Here is a 17,664-nt window from a genome sequence, read left to right on the forward strand (position 1 = left end):
AGTATAGAGGATCTATCGTAGTCCTTTCAATAAGTAAGAGTGTCGAACCCAACGAGGAGCAGAAGGAAATGATAAGCGGTTTTCAGGAAGGTATTCTCTGCAAGTACTGAAATAAGTAGTAACAGATAGTTTTGTGATAAGATAATTTGTAACGAGCAACAAGTAAAAAAAGTAAATAAAGTGCAGCAAGGTGGCCCAATCCTTTTTGTAGCAAAGGACAAGCCTGGACAAACTCTTATATAAGGAAAAGCGCTCCCGAGGACACATGGGAATATCATCAAGCTAGTTTTCATCACGTTCATATGATTCGCGTTCGGTACTTTGATAATTTGACATGTGGGTGGACCGGTGCTTGGGTGCTGTTCTTACTTGAACAAGCATCCCACTTATGATTAACCTCTATTGCAAGCATCCGCAACTACAACAAAAGTATTAAGGTAAACCTAACCATAGCATGAAACATATGGATCCAAATCAGCCCCTTACGAAGCAACGCATAAACTAGGGTTTAAGCTTCTGTCACTCTAGCAACCCATCGTCTACTTATTACTTTCCAATGCCTTCCTCTAGGCCCAAATAATGGTGAAGTGTTATGTAGTCGACGTTCACATAACACCACTAGAGGCTAGACAACATACATCTCATCAAAATATCGAACGAATACCAAATTCACATGACTACTAATAGCAAGACTTCTCCCTTGTCCTCAGGAACAAACGTAACTACTCACAAAGCATATTCATGTTCATAATCAGAGGGGTAATAATATGCATAAAGGATCTGAACATATGATCTTCCACCAATTAAACCAGCTAGCATCAACTACAAGGAGTAATTAACACTACTAGCAACCTACTAGCACCAATCCCGGACTTGGAGACAAGAATTGGATACAAGAGATGAACTAGGGTTTTGAGATGAGATGGTGCTGATGAAGATGTTGATGGAGATTTCCCTCTCTCGATGAGAGGAACATTGGTGATGACGATGGCGATGATTTCCCCCTCCGGGAGGGAAGTTTCCCCAGCAGAACAGCTCTACCGGAGCCCTAGATTGGTTCCGCCAAGGTTTCTCCTTTTCTGTGGATTTTCAGGACTTTTGGAGTTGTGCAGAATAGGTCTCTAATATTTGCTCCTTTTCCAGCCCAGGATTCCAGTTGCCGGCATTCTCCCTCCTTATGTACACCTTGTAAAATAAGAGAGAATAGCCATAAGTATTGTGACATAATGTGAAATAACAGCCCATAATGCAATAAATATAGATATAAAAGCATGATGCAAAATGGACGTATCAAGTACAGACTCAAAATACCATTTATTTCTTTCATATACGCGCTGACAGGTGGGCCCCATGGTTACGCGCCCCGATGGTGCAACACTAGTTGCACCACGTGGAACATTTGACTGGTCAATTGATTGTGTTATCAACAAAATACGGAGTTGTACGGATGAGCCAGTGACCGTATAATCACGACATGTATTTTTTTAACACGGTACAGACTCAAGCGCTCATATATAGGCGCAAGCACTCACCGCTATACGCGCACACACGCAAACCCTACCCCTATGAGCACCTTCCAGAGAGTGAGCCAGCATATAATCTTGAGATTTTACGAAGTCACCATAGGTGCCTCGTAGTCGAGTGGAACGTCTCCTCCCACTGAACGCACATCGCCAGAAAAATACTGAAATTAACCCAGGATAAATGCGAGCACCAGGACTTTAACCCTGGTGAGCTCGAGAAACCACTGTCCTCCTAACCATCCAACCACAGGTTGGTTAGCACCACAAAATGTATGTGCTGGCCATGATGAGCTTATTCTGAAGTCCAGTGACCATATCGTGCTTTCGCTTCAAATACAATGACCGTAAGTGTCGTCAACAAAATACAGAGCACGCATCAAATACAATGTCCGTCAGTGTCATCAACAAAATACGGAGACATATCGTGAGCTAGATACCGTATGATCACCATGAGAATATATACGGTGACCGTAATGAGCATATTCTGAAGTCCACTAACCGTATAGTGCTTTCGCTTCAAATACAGTGACCGTCATGCGTGAATGTGTCATGGGCATGCATACTTTTAGAGGGCCGAGAGATAGTTTGTGTGCGTACGTGAAAGTGGTGTAGAAAGAGGGGGTGTCCAGTGGAGACAAGGAGAGATATGCCCTTCGTTTATCTTTCCCATGACTAATATTTTAGGAGAAAATATAAAAATTCACAATGCAGAACAAATATTTTTGGATGCACCATGCAATTAACTTTCATGTATAACATTGTACTATTGTATATGCTTATTTTCTTAGTGGCTGATTGCGTGTGTGGTGTGGTGGGCACATCATTTCTAGTTGTGGTGGGTCAACATGAGGACTCATGGGTCGGTTCCATCCCGCGCCACATAAGTTGGACCTAGACGCATTATACGAAGACCCATGTGGAGGACTCGGCGCACAACACGAAGCTACCAGAGTCGTGGAGGACTCTATCCCCACTGGTGATAAGCCACCTATATATGATTTGTAACCCTAGGCCCCGAGTATGTTATAGAAGCCTCGGGGCTAGTTCGTCGATAGTATACACACAGGCACAATGCCTGGTATTCACGTGTACTTTGTACACACCCCTATCACTAATATACAGTACCAGGAGTAGGCTTTTTCCTCAACTGCATGGGTTTGAACTTGGGTACAACTTTGCCTCATATTACCATCCAGCCTAACAGTCAAGGATATCCTACCGAATGATCTGATGGAATCATATCTACCAACTACTAAAAGAGAGATGTGTCTGGGAGGGTAATGTGTGCGAGAGAGGCCTAAAGATAATGTGCGTGCGGGAGACACGTAGGCACATATATGTGCGTATAGAGGGCTAGTAGAGATTGTCCGTGTGTATATATGCATGTGAGAGAAATAGTGTTTTCCAACTGAGATTAGTGAAAAGAGTGGTACATAGTAGTCAGAAAGAAAGAGAGAGAGAGAGAGAGAGAGAGAGAGAGAGAGAGAGAGATACAGAGGGAGTGTGTGCGTGAGACACCCTGACACCTCGGGAGAAATTGTGAGCATGTGTGAAAGAGAAATGCTGATGTATATAAAGTGTGTGCACTTATGCGTTAGATAGAGATATATATAGCATGTTTGTGAGAACGGGTCGAGGCATAGTGCAGCTACGTGTAAAAGGCGGTTCTATGCATTAAATTAAAATATAAATGGCATTATTATTTTTGGAAGAGATCATGAATTTTGCAATTTGCGTATGAACGAAAATCAGTCTATCAGACACCCATACTCTATTGAATTCTAACATGTGCATGTGTTTATTTCATATTATCGACCCATAGAGTGAGAGCGGTTAAAATACAGGCAATGCATTGCTTTTGCGATTCATATATAAACATTAATTAGTGCACTCCATGTTGTTAGTGTGAAGCACTTTATACATTTGTCACTTACATGGATACATTCCAAATTGCTAGCTACGAAATAGAATACATGTTGAATTCAACATAAAGGGGGTTTCGAAGATTCGAATTCATAGGAAGTGCATTCATCTATTTGAACCCGAGATAATGGCATTTGTAAACCAGATCTAAAAGGGGGCATCAATCTTTGTTGTGCGTTTGAACATGCTATATAGTCATACGCATGTCTAACTATTTTTTTGCAACCAAGGAGATTATATATGGAACCATGCATGAACTGGGGTAAGTTGCATATTTTTTTAATATATACTCATGTACAATGTATATTCAAATGTACCCCCTCCATTCCAAAAAAATCATAGTTTTAGGATTTTCAAGAGTAAGGATTTGTGAAGTTTGACAAATCTTGAAAGTTCAATTCAAGAGAACCGAAAACGTTAATGCTTCTGCTCCCAAATATTGAACGAAGCGCCAAATAAGCCTATGGTCACCCAAAACCACGCGAGACTAATGTTTGGTGGTAGGAAATTACTGTCCTGACTCTGGCACGTGTAGCCTATCGGCCTGATGTCCAAAGGTCTAAACTGGGGTAGGTTTGTAAATTCACCAAGATGCCAGTCTCAACTGCCTCCGAGAAGCATTCATACGCCGTGGGTGCCTAAACACCCATGCGCTCGGCCAAAATCTATCCCGCCCACCATTTGGGACACCTAAGATTACGGTCCTACCCCCAACCCGCAATATGTCCAAAATTTTAGATGGGGGCAAAGTTTGTAACTTTCCCCAAATTTCAAACAAGCGCGTCCCAAACTGAAACATTGTTCACCCTTAGTTCCCCCTCCCTCTGTTTCCCCATTCACACTCCGTGGGCGCCAAAACGCCCTCTCCACCAGCCGCGAAACCCCAGCCTCCTTCGTCCTCCACCCCATCACGCCCAATCCATCGCCGCCCTCCTCCATCACACCGGAGCCGGTACCCCGACGTCGTCGTCCAACGCAACCGCAACGGCAACGCCCTCAAGGACTTAGCAGCTGAAGCCGAGGCAGAGCTGCCTCCATGACACCGACGCCGACGTGCACCGTACCAGAACCACTTCGACCACGCCATCCTGCGCCTCACCGCTGCCGCTCCACTGTCGCAACCGTCCACCACACTGGATCTGTTCCCGCTACGCCGTCATTCGCCACCTCGGATCTGGTTCCCCGCCGCCGACAGACGGCCACCACACCATACTCAACAACTTGGCCATGGGTTCGTCCAAGGCTCCACCGTCCTCCACAACTTCTCCTTTCCAGTGAACCACAAGAAGATCATTGGAAAAAAAGAAGGAGGACACAACACTGCCAACAGAAAGAGGTACTCCTCTTCCCTTATTCGTGCAAATCTTACGTCTCTGCTCACATCGTATTCATCCCACGAAAGAAACTAGTTGAGCGCTTCGTACTGCATCTTCTTCTTGATACTAAATGCACAACGTTTTCTCCCATTTACCATTTCACCTTTGCTAGAGGTCAGTAGCCCGCCTGGATTTCAATCCAAGGTCAGTCGAATTGCAATCAAAAGAAGCAGCACCCGCTTAGGCGTGCGGAGCACCTAGTCCGCCTGTTCACCGGGGAAGCGGCGCATCGGTGTCTATCATAGGGGTGTGGGGCGCAGGAGCTGCTTGCGCCCGATCTGGAGGTCGGCGGGGCTTGAAGGGATGGCCGGGGGCAGTGCCAAGCACTGTGGTGCGGTGAGGTCGAGGGGAGGGCGGAGGCAGGGGACTTGGCCGGTGGTCGCTGGCGTTTCGAGGACGATCGTAACACTGACTGGCTGGAGGTAGATGAAGGCGATCTGCCCGTTCTTTGTACATCGGACGGTGCAGAAAAAATGGACTAAACTATTTGTTTTCAGACGACTGTTATTTTCATAGGACCACACATTGTGGTGTGTTGGAGGAGCATCTGCATTTCCCAGCCATCCCTGTGCTCATATTTCAAAATCCTAGAATCTAGTAATTTCGTGTGTCATGCATGTTGTAGATCTATCATATGTCCCCCGTCATTTATTTCTCACCAACCTGCTATCTGCTACCTTTACACTGTACTACTTGTGCACACACTTCACCCATACTCACACTATTGTTTTTTATGCATGGGTATTTCAAACTCTGACGTAGTGTTGATGAATACAAAAAAGAAAAGACAGAAGTCGCTCCAGTGTAATTCGAAGATAAGCACTAAGTGTCCCATTGCTCTAAAGGGTGCAGTGCTAGTAGATGGACACAGTAAACGTAGCTCTGCAGTTGATGATCTCAATTGCCACACACAACCATCCCAGGTGCTTGGTTTAACTTCGCCCTGTCAAATGTGGTTGCATGTTGCATATGGTGTCTAGCTTGTATTGCTTCCAATTTGGTTAAATTGCATCAGCTTACTTTACACATTATACCTTTGATAATGACATACCTTCCTGTTTTTGATACATACTACATATGTCTATTAACCATGTCCATATATCAAACTAATGCTCTTTTGTATCCCTCATCAATCACTTATGACGAGATAGTCACCCCAGTGGGTTACTGTGAGACGCGCTACTCGTTTAAGAGTGCAGTGTCATCCTCCCCACATGATTCTCAAGAAACAGCAAGGCTAAATGAAGATAGTCAATGTAGCTCTCTAGTTGATGACCGCAATTCTCCCACACCGCCATCGCAGGTGCTTGCTCTTACTTGGCAGTGTGATATGTGGTTGCATGTGGCATATGGTGTCTACCTTGTAATGCTTCTAATTAGGGTAAATTGCATCTGCTTAGTTAACACATTATACCTATGAATATGACATGTGTTCCTGTTTTTGGTACATATTACGTCTTTCTATTAACCATGTTCTTAATCAAACTACTTTTCTTGTTTATCCCTCATCAATCACTTCTGACGAGACACCTTCAAGTTGACAGTGTAATATTGGTTTCATCTTGCATAACATTTCAAACATGTATTGCCTCTAATTTGTTGAAGTGCCACTTATAATGAGACACATCTAACTTGGTAGAGTGATTTTGGTTGGATCTTTCATATGGTGTCTAGATTGCATTGCTTCCAATTTGTTGAAATGCCTTCTACTTAGCGTTTTTCGTACATATTCCATCCTCCTACAATGAGGTTGCCATACATAAAAGTTGTGTTCGTTAGTATCATGCATCAACAAATTTAGAAGTGCGACTTTCATTCCTTTTTCTTGTGTGTTTACTTGACAAGGCAAAATCTAAAAGGACGAAGGCACGGAATGGTGGTGGTCCTCTGGAGCAACCGAAACAGATGATCTCTGCAGATTCTCCTGCTGCAGTGCAAGTTCCAAATCTCATATCCCCTACTCCACAACCCCAGGTGCTTGCTCTAACATGGCAGTGTGATATCTGGTTGCATGTTGCCTATGCTGCCTAGCTTGTATTGCTCCTAATTTGTTAAATTGCATCTCCTTAGCTTACACATTATACATGTGAATATGGCACGCCTAGAGAAAAATAGGCACATCTAGAATACCAAATGCACATCATTGGATACATAATGAGTTGTATTTTCAGATTGTACATGTTTGGTATTGTAGATGTAGATAGCTTTCTCTATACACTTGGTCAAAGTTCACAAAGTTTGACTTTTAGAAAAATCTATAGGCACTACATTGTGGAACAGAGGGAGTATTGCTTCTAATTTGGTCAAATACATTTGTTAGGCCGCCCTTTTAATTTGGCAGAGTGATATTGGTTTCATCTTTCATATGGTTTCTAGCTTGCATTGCTTCTAACTAGTTCAAACACCTTGTGCTTAGTTTACACTTTATACATCATACATGTCAATATGTCATGCCGTCCTATTTTTCATACATATTCCATCCTCCTATCATGCGTCTATCTTACATGAAAGTAGTGCTCGTAAGTATCATGCACCAATGAGTTCTGAAGAGAAAATTTTATTCCTTTTTCTTGTGGGTTTGACTTGACAAGGCAAAATCAAAAAAGAGGAAGGAAAAGAGTAAGGAAGGCGATGATGGTGGTCCTCTGCAGCAACGTAAACGGAGCATCTGTACGGATTCTCCTTGTACTGCTAGTGCATTACAAGTTCCAAGTCTCCGCTCCCCTACTCCACCATCCAAGGTGATTGCTCTAACTTGGCAGTGTGATATCTGGTTGCATGTTGCATATGGTGTCTAGCTTGTATTGCTTCTAATCAGTTTAAACTGCATCCGCTTAGCTTACACATGATACGTGTGAATATGACACACTTTCCTGTTTTTGGTACATAATATATCTGTCTATCACACCATGTTCTTACATGAAACTACTCTTCTTATGTATCCTGCGTCAGTCACATATGATGGGACACCTTTATGTTGGCAGTGTGATATTGGTTTGCGTCTTGAATATGATTTCTAGCATGTAGTGCTTCCAGTTTGATGAACTCCACCTATGACGAGATAGTTTTAACTTGGCAGAGTGATATTGATTGCACCTTCCATATGGTGTCTAGCTTGCATTGCTTCTAATTTGTTGAAGTGCCTTCTGCTTAGTTACCACATCATAGATGTGAATATGTCAAGCCGTCCAGTTTTTCATACATATTCCATCCTCGTATCATGACTTTGCCTTTCATCAGAGTAGTGTTCGTCAGTATCATGCATGAATGAGTTTTGAATAGCGAATTGTATTCCTTTTTCTTGTCGGTTTGACGTCACAATGCAAAATCAATAAAGCGGAAGGAAATTGGTAAGGCATTGGATGATGGTGGTACTTCCGAGCAACTGAAACGGAGAGTCTCTACAGATTCTACTCCGCCATCCTCCCAACAAGATTCGCAAGACAACGCAAGGCTAGACAGTCAACGTAGTTGTGTAGATGATGAGCACATCTCCCCTACTCCACCATCACAGGTGCTTGCTCTAACATGGCACTATTATATGTGGTTGGATGTTGCGTATGATGTCTAGCTTGTATTGCTTCTAACTTTGTTGAATTGCATCTGCTTACTTTACACATAATGCCTGTGAATATGACACATGTTCCTATTTCTAGAACACACGTGTAGATGATGAGCACATCTCCCCTACTCCACCATCACAGGTGCTTGCTCTAACTTGGAACTGTTGTATATGGTTGTGTGTTCCATATGATGTCTAGTTTGTATTGCTTCTAATTTTCTTGAATTGCATCTGTGTAGCTTACAACTTATACCTGCAACGATCACTTACCCATAAGACACATTTAACTTGGGAGTGTGATGTAGGTTGCATCTTGCATTGTCTTCTAGCTTGTACTGCTTCTAATTTCTTGAAATGGCACTTACGACGAGACACTTTTTACCTGATAGTGATATTGGTTGCATGTTCATATGGTGCCTAGCTTTCATTTCTTCTAATTTTGTTGAAATGCCTTCTGCTTACTGTTTTTCATACATATTTCATCCTCCTATTGTACATCTGAATATGCAATGCTGTCTTTTTTTGTATATACTCCATCCTCCTATCCTACGCTTGCCTTACATCAAAGTAGTGTTCGTCTGTATCATGCATCAACCAGTTATGCAGAGCTAATTTTATTCATCTTATTTTGGTTTTGACTTCATAAGGCAATATCAGAAAATAGGAAGGAAAAGAGTAAGTTAGGGGATGTTGGTGGTCCTCCGGACCAACGCAAACATAGACTCTCTAGATTTGCCACTACTACTGCTAATGAAGTTGAAGTCCCAAGTCTACATGTTGAGTTCATCTCCCGTACTCCACCATCGCAGGTGCTTGCTCTAAGTTGACAGTGTGATAATTGGTTTCATGTTGCATATGTTGTCAAGCATGTATTTCTTCTATTTTGATTAAATTTCACCTGCTGAGTTTATACATTATACATGTGCATATGACATGCCTTTCAATGTCTAGAATACACTGCATCTATCAATCATACCATGTTCTTACATCAAAGTACTGCTATTGAGTATCCCGCATCAGTCACTCATGATTGGACACTTTTAACATGGCAGTTTGATAGTGGTTGCATCTTGCATTGATTTCTACGTTGTACTGCTTCTAATTTTTCGAAATGACACTTTTAACTAGGCAGAGTGATATTGGTTGCATCTTTCATATGGTGTCTAGCTTGCATTACTTCTATTTTCTTGAAAATCCTTCTGCTTAGTCACATCGTAGCTATGAATATGTCACACCGTCCTGTTTTTCTTACATATTCCATTCTCATACGGTTGTCTTACATCAAAGTATTGCTTGTCTGTATCATGCAGCAATGAGTTTTGAAGAGCGATTTTATTCTTTTGTGTTGTGGGTATGCCTTAACATGGCAAAGTCAAAAAAAGAGCAAGGAAAAGAATATAGTAGGGAATGGTGTTACTCATCGAGTGAAAAGGAAAAGGATCCATCCTCGAGATTCTGCTGGTACTTATAGTGCAGTAGAAGGTCCAAGTTCAGCGGCTAAATCTCCAAACACAGTATCACCTGCTCCACCAGCTGCAGCATCTGCTTCAACTCACCAGCATCTCAACGAGTTACTTGTTCGCTTGCTCCGGAACTGGCCAGTTCCCAAGCTGCATTCACACCTAACACTACTTTTGAAGCACTGCTAACACAATAGGACTTGGCAAGATCAGATGAACCTCATGAGCATCAACACCAAAACGGTACCTGACCGAGTTAAGTTGCAGTTGCATGCTCCTTTATATGTACTCTCACAATTTGATGTGCACTAACACTTTCCATATTCGTTGTTGAACTAGCACCATGGCGCAAGCAGAAACAGACATCAGGGATAATGCTTGATAGATTAACAAAATCTAAAGGAGGAAGAATGGAGGTCCATTTTGAGGTAGGTTTAAAAAGGCCACGTGATGCTACAGAGTCAGCCAAGTTAGTATCAGAGGCAGCCATTGCCGTTAGGTGTCATGCACGTATCGTCCCAACGTGGATCCAGTACAGGAATGAGAAAGACAATACCCGGTTTAACACCTTCATTGACCATTTATCTGTAAGTAATGTTATTCATCACAATTTGTAATATTGTCTTGCTCTGTGCCATACTTTCTAGCTTCCTCCTAATAAGACTCACATTATTTTTTCAACAGATGAGGTTCAAGTTGGATCTGAAAGATGATGTAACTAAATAAGCATGCACTCATGTTTTTCAGTCTGCTCTACAATAGTATCGGTACCACCTTAGAAAATCTCACTTTGAAGGCAAGGCTAACAATGAAATCGCCCAAACATCTCCAGTGGAATATATTACAGATGAAGACTGGACAACCTTGTTAAACACTGGTCTGATCCAAAGTATCAGGTAGGGTATATGTATTTGATTAGACCACATATTGAACTTGTATTTATGTATGCGCCTTACAAGTGTATCTTCTTCTAGGCTAACTGTTTGAAGAACAAGACCAACCGTTCTAAAGTGAAATTCCAACAGACAACAGGATCTCGTAGCTATATTGCACACTGCAAGGCTCTTGTAAATAGCTGGTACTTCCTTCTTTTTTCTGTGCCATATTATCGTATCTATATTGACTTGTTCCAAATACAGAGGAAAACCCGTGCGGACCAAAAAGAACCTGAACCGAATGTAGTGCAAATCTTCAAGGATTGCCACACCAGCAAGATGAAGGGCATGAGCACACCAGTTCAGGCCGCTGTTGTAAGTCCTTATTCCTCCTGCCTTTGAACTGATTGGTACTATGATGTGTTCATTTAACTGCTTCGTTTGCAACCAATGTCAGTTACTCTATTCACTTTTATACACAGTTGTCTTAACGTATCATTTCACCTTACATGGTTTAAAAGAGATGAAGGATATTCTTTTGGTCTTGATCTGTAATCTAGTTGTGATGTTCACGTGCACACACAATGATATAATAGCTTGTTTGTTTTATATCTATTTGCCCATGATATGAGTGATGTCTCTTTATCCTACTTTAAACCATGTCTCTTTATCCTTAGATGTCAAGAATGTGAGGAAATAGACAATACAGTAGGCATGCTACATGGACATATGTTTCGAAAGTGATTTTATTATGTAGTTGGCACTACAATACATGCTAATGTATTACAGTAGTTCACCAAAATAAGTTATGTATAAATGTGAAACCTACTTTGTTTGTTTTTGTCTCATTAGTAACTTATCTGGTACACTAATCTAGAAGTTCAAACTTTCAGCAAGCTATGGAACAAATGATTGAACAACCACAACCACCTGAAGGTGACGAGGCTACCACAGGCACAATGTCACCTCTTGCTGCAGTGCGTCAGTATCTCTCCACTAATAGTGCAAAAAGCACCTTCCTGCGTAATACTGGGTTGGTTGTCAAGGTAACCTCGTCCAAATCGCCTACTGAACAAAATCTTCCGGCTAGACAGAGTGATATATCTGTGCTCCAGACACAAGTACAATCCCTAGTGGACATTGTGTCAGAAACAAAAATAGTGGTTGGAAAATGTCGTGAAGATATGAATGGTTTTGAAACCAGTCTATCAGACATTTGCTTCATTGTTCGAGAGCAATGGTGGAAAAAAGGGGAAGATCGTGCTGATCCATCAGATTCTACAACCTAAAACATAAGCACTCAGGTCAAATGATCTGTGCTTCTATACATCTAATGGTGCTTTTCTCTGCAAGGACTGTAAACTTTATGCCAACATGCCTTTTGTTGTATGGTTGGAATTTATTTTTTTGTGATATAGCATTTATGATGCTGCCAAAGGTTGCAGTAATTATGACGCTATTTTTGTATAGTGTAGGTTTATCTTAGTAATGTATTCGACTGAAAGCTTCGTAGGAGCCCAACATGCCAACATTCATCAGGCCCATTCCAATTGGGCTAAAAACAATTCTGGGACGAAATTCGCATGTAGCCCACTAAAAATATATGGGCCTAAATCAGCATAAGCTTTCATATTTTTCTGGTAGGCTCGTGCCCATAGTGGGCCTTGAACAAGCCTAAATATAATTTGGGCCCTAAGTAATAATAGGTCATTTACATGTGTAAATATCTCGAGCCCATAAAAAACATGGGCCTTTAGTAGGCCGAAAGTAAGATTGGGCCCTGATTGTGCCAAATAACCTACTGGTCTTACCAGGCTGAAACGTTGGCCCATTTACAATTCGGATCATCCACGGCCTGAAATTCAGACGGGTTGTAAATGCACCGACCTACTACACGGGCCTTTAACAGGCCGGAAGTTTGGCCGAGCTTGATTAGTGTCATTTTTATATGGGTCGTTAGTAGACCCGATGTGGTGTTGGGCCACATATGGCCCATGGATTTCGTCAGATGTTAACAGGCGAAAGTCACAACAGGCTAAAAGTGGCCCAAATCTGTAGTGGGCCTCTAACAAGCCGAATGTCAGGCATGGCCGAATATGACCCATATCCTTCACGGTCGTTTATGGGCCGAAAGTTTCAATGGCCTATAAATGGGCCCAAATGAAGCAGGACCTTTAACAGGCCGAAAACACACCGGGCCGTAACTCGGCCCAAATTCTTAGCAGACTGTTAACGGGCCAGAAGTGACCATGGGCCGCAATGATGACAAGTTTAGGATGGGCCGTTGATGGGCCGATTTAACACTAGCCGTACGGGCCTTAACTGAGAATGTTGGGCCTTTAGCTGGGTAGGCCCATTATGGCATGCAAAATCTTGTGGGCCTTTAGCTGGGTTGGCCCATTATGGCCCGCTAAATCTTGTGGGCCTTTTGTTGGGCTGGCCCATTTAATATTTATGGGCCACTTTTGGGCCGGTCCACGTGTCAACATATCATAGGCGCATCTCACCCATTGGATGAGTGACACCTGTGCCAACACGGAGATGACACGTGGTTTCATCAGCCAATCAGAATTTTACACGTGGAAAATCGGCATTGGTTGTTGCTCTTAGCGGGTTATCGGATCCAAAACCGGACCTGATAGCTTAACCGTGTCCCGTTACGGTGGATGCCACGTGTCGGTCACCCTTGACGAAAGCACTTCTATGATGCACGATTTATCGTCATGGAAGTGGACACTTCCATGATGATAATTTTGGTAGTGTCATGGAACACTTCTACGACAGCACAGGTATGACTATCTTGATTTTGTCATAAATTTGTCATGGATGTACATGCATGACAGAAAACGTGACCTACTATGACAAACACATATCATCATGGAAGTGTCTTTTTTGTAGTGCACAAATCGAACCAACATGATGAAAGTGACTAGATGAAATTCTCGTGTACCCTCAATAACGCTTTGCTTATCATAAGAGACCGTTTTGGTCTATCCTTTGCCTCAAAAGGATTGGGATACCTTGTTGCACTTTTGTTACTATTATCGTTACTTGCTCGTTACAAATTATCTTACTATCAAACTACTCCGCTACTTACAATTTCAGCACTTGCAGACAATACCTTACCGAAAACTAGTTGTCATTTCCTTCTGCTCCTCGTTGGGTTTGACACTCTTACTTATTGAAAAGAGCTACAATTGATCCCCTATACTTGTGGGTCATCAACCCCTCCTGACTCTTGAGCTTGCCCGAGCCTATCTAAGCACCACCACTGTCCTCAACTAACCCCGCCGACCCCAATGACCTCGCCACCATCCTCCGTTGCCATTAAAGCCGCTGCCAAGGTCAGATGGAGAAGCCCTGGCTGAACTGACTTGGCTAGGTATAAAAGCCACCCCAAGCCCCTAGACCATAGCACCAGTCCTTCCTCGCCCTTCCTGAGCCTCCCCGAGCAGCAAAACGGTCGGAGCGGTCGTCTTCTTCAACTCCGACAGTTTCGGCCGCCGCCAATGTTCGGTTGATTCCGCACAACCAGGCCCCCTCCTTCCATTTCTATCCACCAGTATCCCCCTAGAGGTCCCAGGAACCCATTACACCCTTCAGTTCCACTGGAGCAAGCTCCTGGGCGAAATCCCTCTTCCGCCTTCGCCGGAGCTCTTCGGGATTACTCATCGCCGGCAACTCCGTCCGCGTCGGAGGACAAGACGGGTACCCAGAGGACCGCCTTGGTCCCCTAAACACACTCATATGCTCATATCATCGAGGGACATCGCAATTCACTGGCAAGGTCACCGGAGTGCCACCCCTTTTCTGCCGCAAGAGAGACGAGGCGGTGGGACTGGTCAAACCTGATCAGTGGGCCAAACGGACCACTGTCGATGACCTGATGTCATGCCCGAGTCGTTAAGTGGATGTTTCTTTCCAGGAGTATGTGTCCTCTGCTAGAAAGCTTAAATCCCGTCGAACCATTTTCTTTTTAGGTTTTTATTAAAAATAGAATTTCACCCAACTTTAACTGGCTCTATTTCTAAACCACAACTCCAAATGACTTGATTCTTTTTTTGTTATCTCTCAAATTTCATCTAGTTTATTTTAGTATTTATTTCAAAATTTCACAAACAACTTTTTTGTACTGTTTTGGAATTATGTGGTAATTGCAATATTTCAAAAATAGGAAAAATGGAGGGAATATCATTATTACAAACTTTTGGAGTGCACCCAACTCTTCTACATGATCAAGGCAAGCATCTTGGACACTTGGTATAATGAATGCTTGGTTGTTTGCTTGGTAGTATATTTGAATCATGCTGATGCTAATTCAAATGAAATTTGCATAGTATATTTATTACATGCATGTCCATTAATAATACTTTGCCTTCACTTAAACATGCGATATACATAGGTGAGGTTATTGCCCATGCCACACATGCACATGTTTGTTCTACCTAACCTGCAAGAAAGATTCGTCACTGGTGAAAGTGACAGTGAGATAGGAATCTCGTTGTGACAAGAATGATTAGTAAGGGCATGTTGGGACATGCTAGGTGGTGACCCTGTTGGATACTACTAAGGAAAGTTATCTTGTGCTAACCACTGCAGGAAAAATTTAAACCTCTTGAGTCAACCGTAGATCGAGTCTTGTTCCGATAACCCCCATACTTGATTCATGCTGCCACTTGTCCTTGCCACAGGTGGGGTATGGTTCAGTAAGTTGTTAACCCCTTTCTTGCACACACCATGTAGAGGGCTGCGATGAGGGTTCCAGGGCCCAGGAATAACGCCAGACATCGAATCAAGCACACGGGTGTTTTTGGTTGAGGCCGAGTGAGGGTGCACCACCTTAGCATGTGTGCGGTATAAATTGTGATCCCATGCAAGGTTGTGACCTCTCCGTATTAAAGTTTTCCTTGAGCGATGCTTTGGATGATTCCTGGCATCAGGAAAGTTAAGTTGGTGTGTGTGGGTCAGGTGTGTTTTCAACCCAAAGACTGTAACGGGAATTAGCCAGCATCTCGGTGTTGGCTAAAGAAATCCTTTACTTAGAGTACAACCTCTATAGAGTATAAAACTTATACGTATAGTTGTGTCTGCGGTTAAGGACCATAGTCTGGGTTGGTCAAGTGTCGGTCTTAGCATCGGTCTTCGGAGGAAATAATTAAATTGAGCATGATTCACTGTTGCAGGATAATTATTGTCACCACTAATGCTGTCATGGATATCTTTGTTATCATGAATATTATTACTACAAATATTATTGTTATTTTGGACTAACCATTTATCTTATTTGAATTTACCAAGTGTCATTTGGGACGGCCAGACTACCCGTGCACTCAGTTTTATAATATTTTCTGGGTATCACTTGGGATGGCTAGACTACCTGGATACTCAGTTTTATTTTTAAGACCTCTCGAGGCGTCGGTTTCAGACACCTGTTTGTCATTTTTCTTGGAATCCCTCGGGCGGTCCAACACCCGATGTTCCATTTCATGTTCTAGGTTTATTACTAATATAATTTATTTAATCATCCGCACTGTATTAATAATTATCATGCCATGCTTTAGTTGCAGTCAGTATATGCATATCACTTTAATCCACCATGAAACCTATGCATTCGGTATATCTTTTGTTCATGATGTTTGCGAGTACATTCAAACGTACTCACATGCTTGTCCCTGACTATTGTCTTGGTCAGATCACGGCTTGGACATGAGCACCACGAAGACCCTGAAACCTAGGAACCGGAGATAGCAGCCACGTGAGATAGAAGTTAGCCAGGTTAGCTGTTCTTATGGGAATGGAGTCCCATAGACGTTGGAGATCCACGAGTCACTTCCGTCAACCACCACTAGAGATCCTTGTTATGCTCAATGTACCTTTATGGTCTTGTACTCCAATTCTTGTAACCGCTTCGAATTCTGCATCAAGGAAGTGTCCGCCAGCAAACAGTAATCCTGGGGTTGGTGATGACACAAGGGTCATTTGCTGGGATTCTATGTCCCGGAAAACCGGCCCCGACAGGAATCGCGGTTGTCCATAGAACCTAAGGCCTTCGTCCGATCCTCAAACCACAAGGACCTTAATATCTTTGCGTTAGCCGTCTCAGGTATGAGACAAGAAGTAGGATGAATGAGTTATCTCAATACAACACGTCTTGTGGTATAACATTATGTGAGTGATCGCCCACCATCCATAGATTATCATATCCTATGATGCAGGTACTAACTTAGCCACTATGTGGCATAGAGCTTAACTACATTCTGTGCCCGTACCAAACAAGACTGTACCTAGATGCTAGCAACCTCATCTAAAACATCACATACCTCAATTGGTTTATTTCCTTTCTTTAGTTTAGTATTTACTTTCCCGTCCTCTCTAGCTTAGTTTAATTCTCTTTTTATTGTTCCCTAGCAACCTACTTAATTAAGTGAACTATTTCCAAACTCCAGTTTGCGTGTGAGCATGGTTGTGCTAGTGACAACACAGTTGCGGGGATTGTGGTGCCATCCTATTTGCTCCCTATAGCATCGACAAACTTTACTTTGAAGGAAATATGCCCTAGAGGCAATAATAAAGTTATTATTTATTTCCTTATATCATGATAAATGTTTATTATTCATGCTAGAATTGTATTAACCAGGAAACATAATACATGTGTGAATACATAGACAAACAGAGAGTCACTAGTATGCCTCTACTTGACTAGCTCATTAATCAAAGATGGTTATGTTTCCTAACCATGAACAAAGAGTTGTTATTTGATTAACGGGATCACATCATTAGATGAATGATCTGATTGACATGACCCATTCCGTTAGCTTAGCACCCGATCGTTTAGTATGTTGCTATTGCTTTCTTCATGACTTATACATGTTCCTATGACTATGAGATTATGCAACTCCTGTTTGCCGAAGGAACACTTTGTGTGCTACCAAACGTCACAACGTA

This window comes from Triticum dicoccoides, chromosome 3A (assembly GCF_002162155.2).
Source record: "Triticum dicoccoides isolate Atlit2015 ecotype Zavitan chromosome 3A, WEW_v2.0, whole genome shotgun sequence".
Classification (NCBI taxonomy): Eukaryota; Viridiplantae; Streptophyta; class Magnoliopsida; order Poales; family Poaceae; genus Triticum; species Triticum dicoccoides.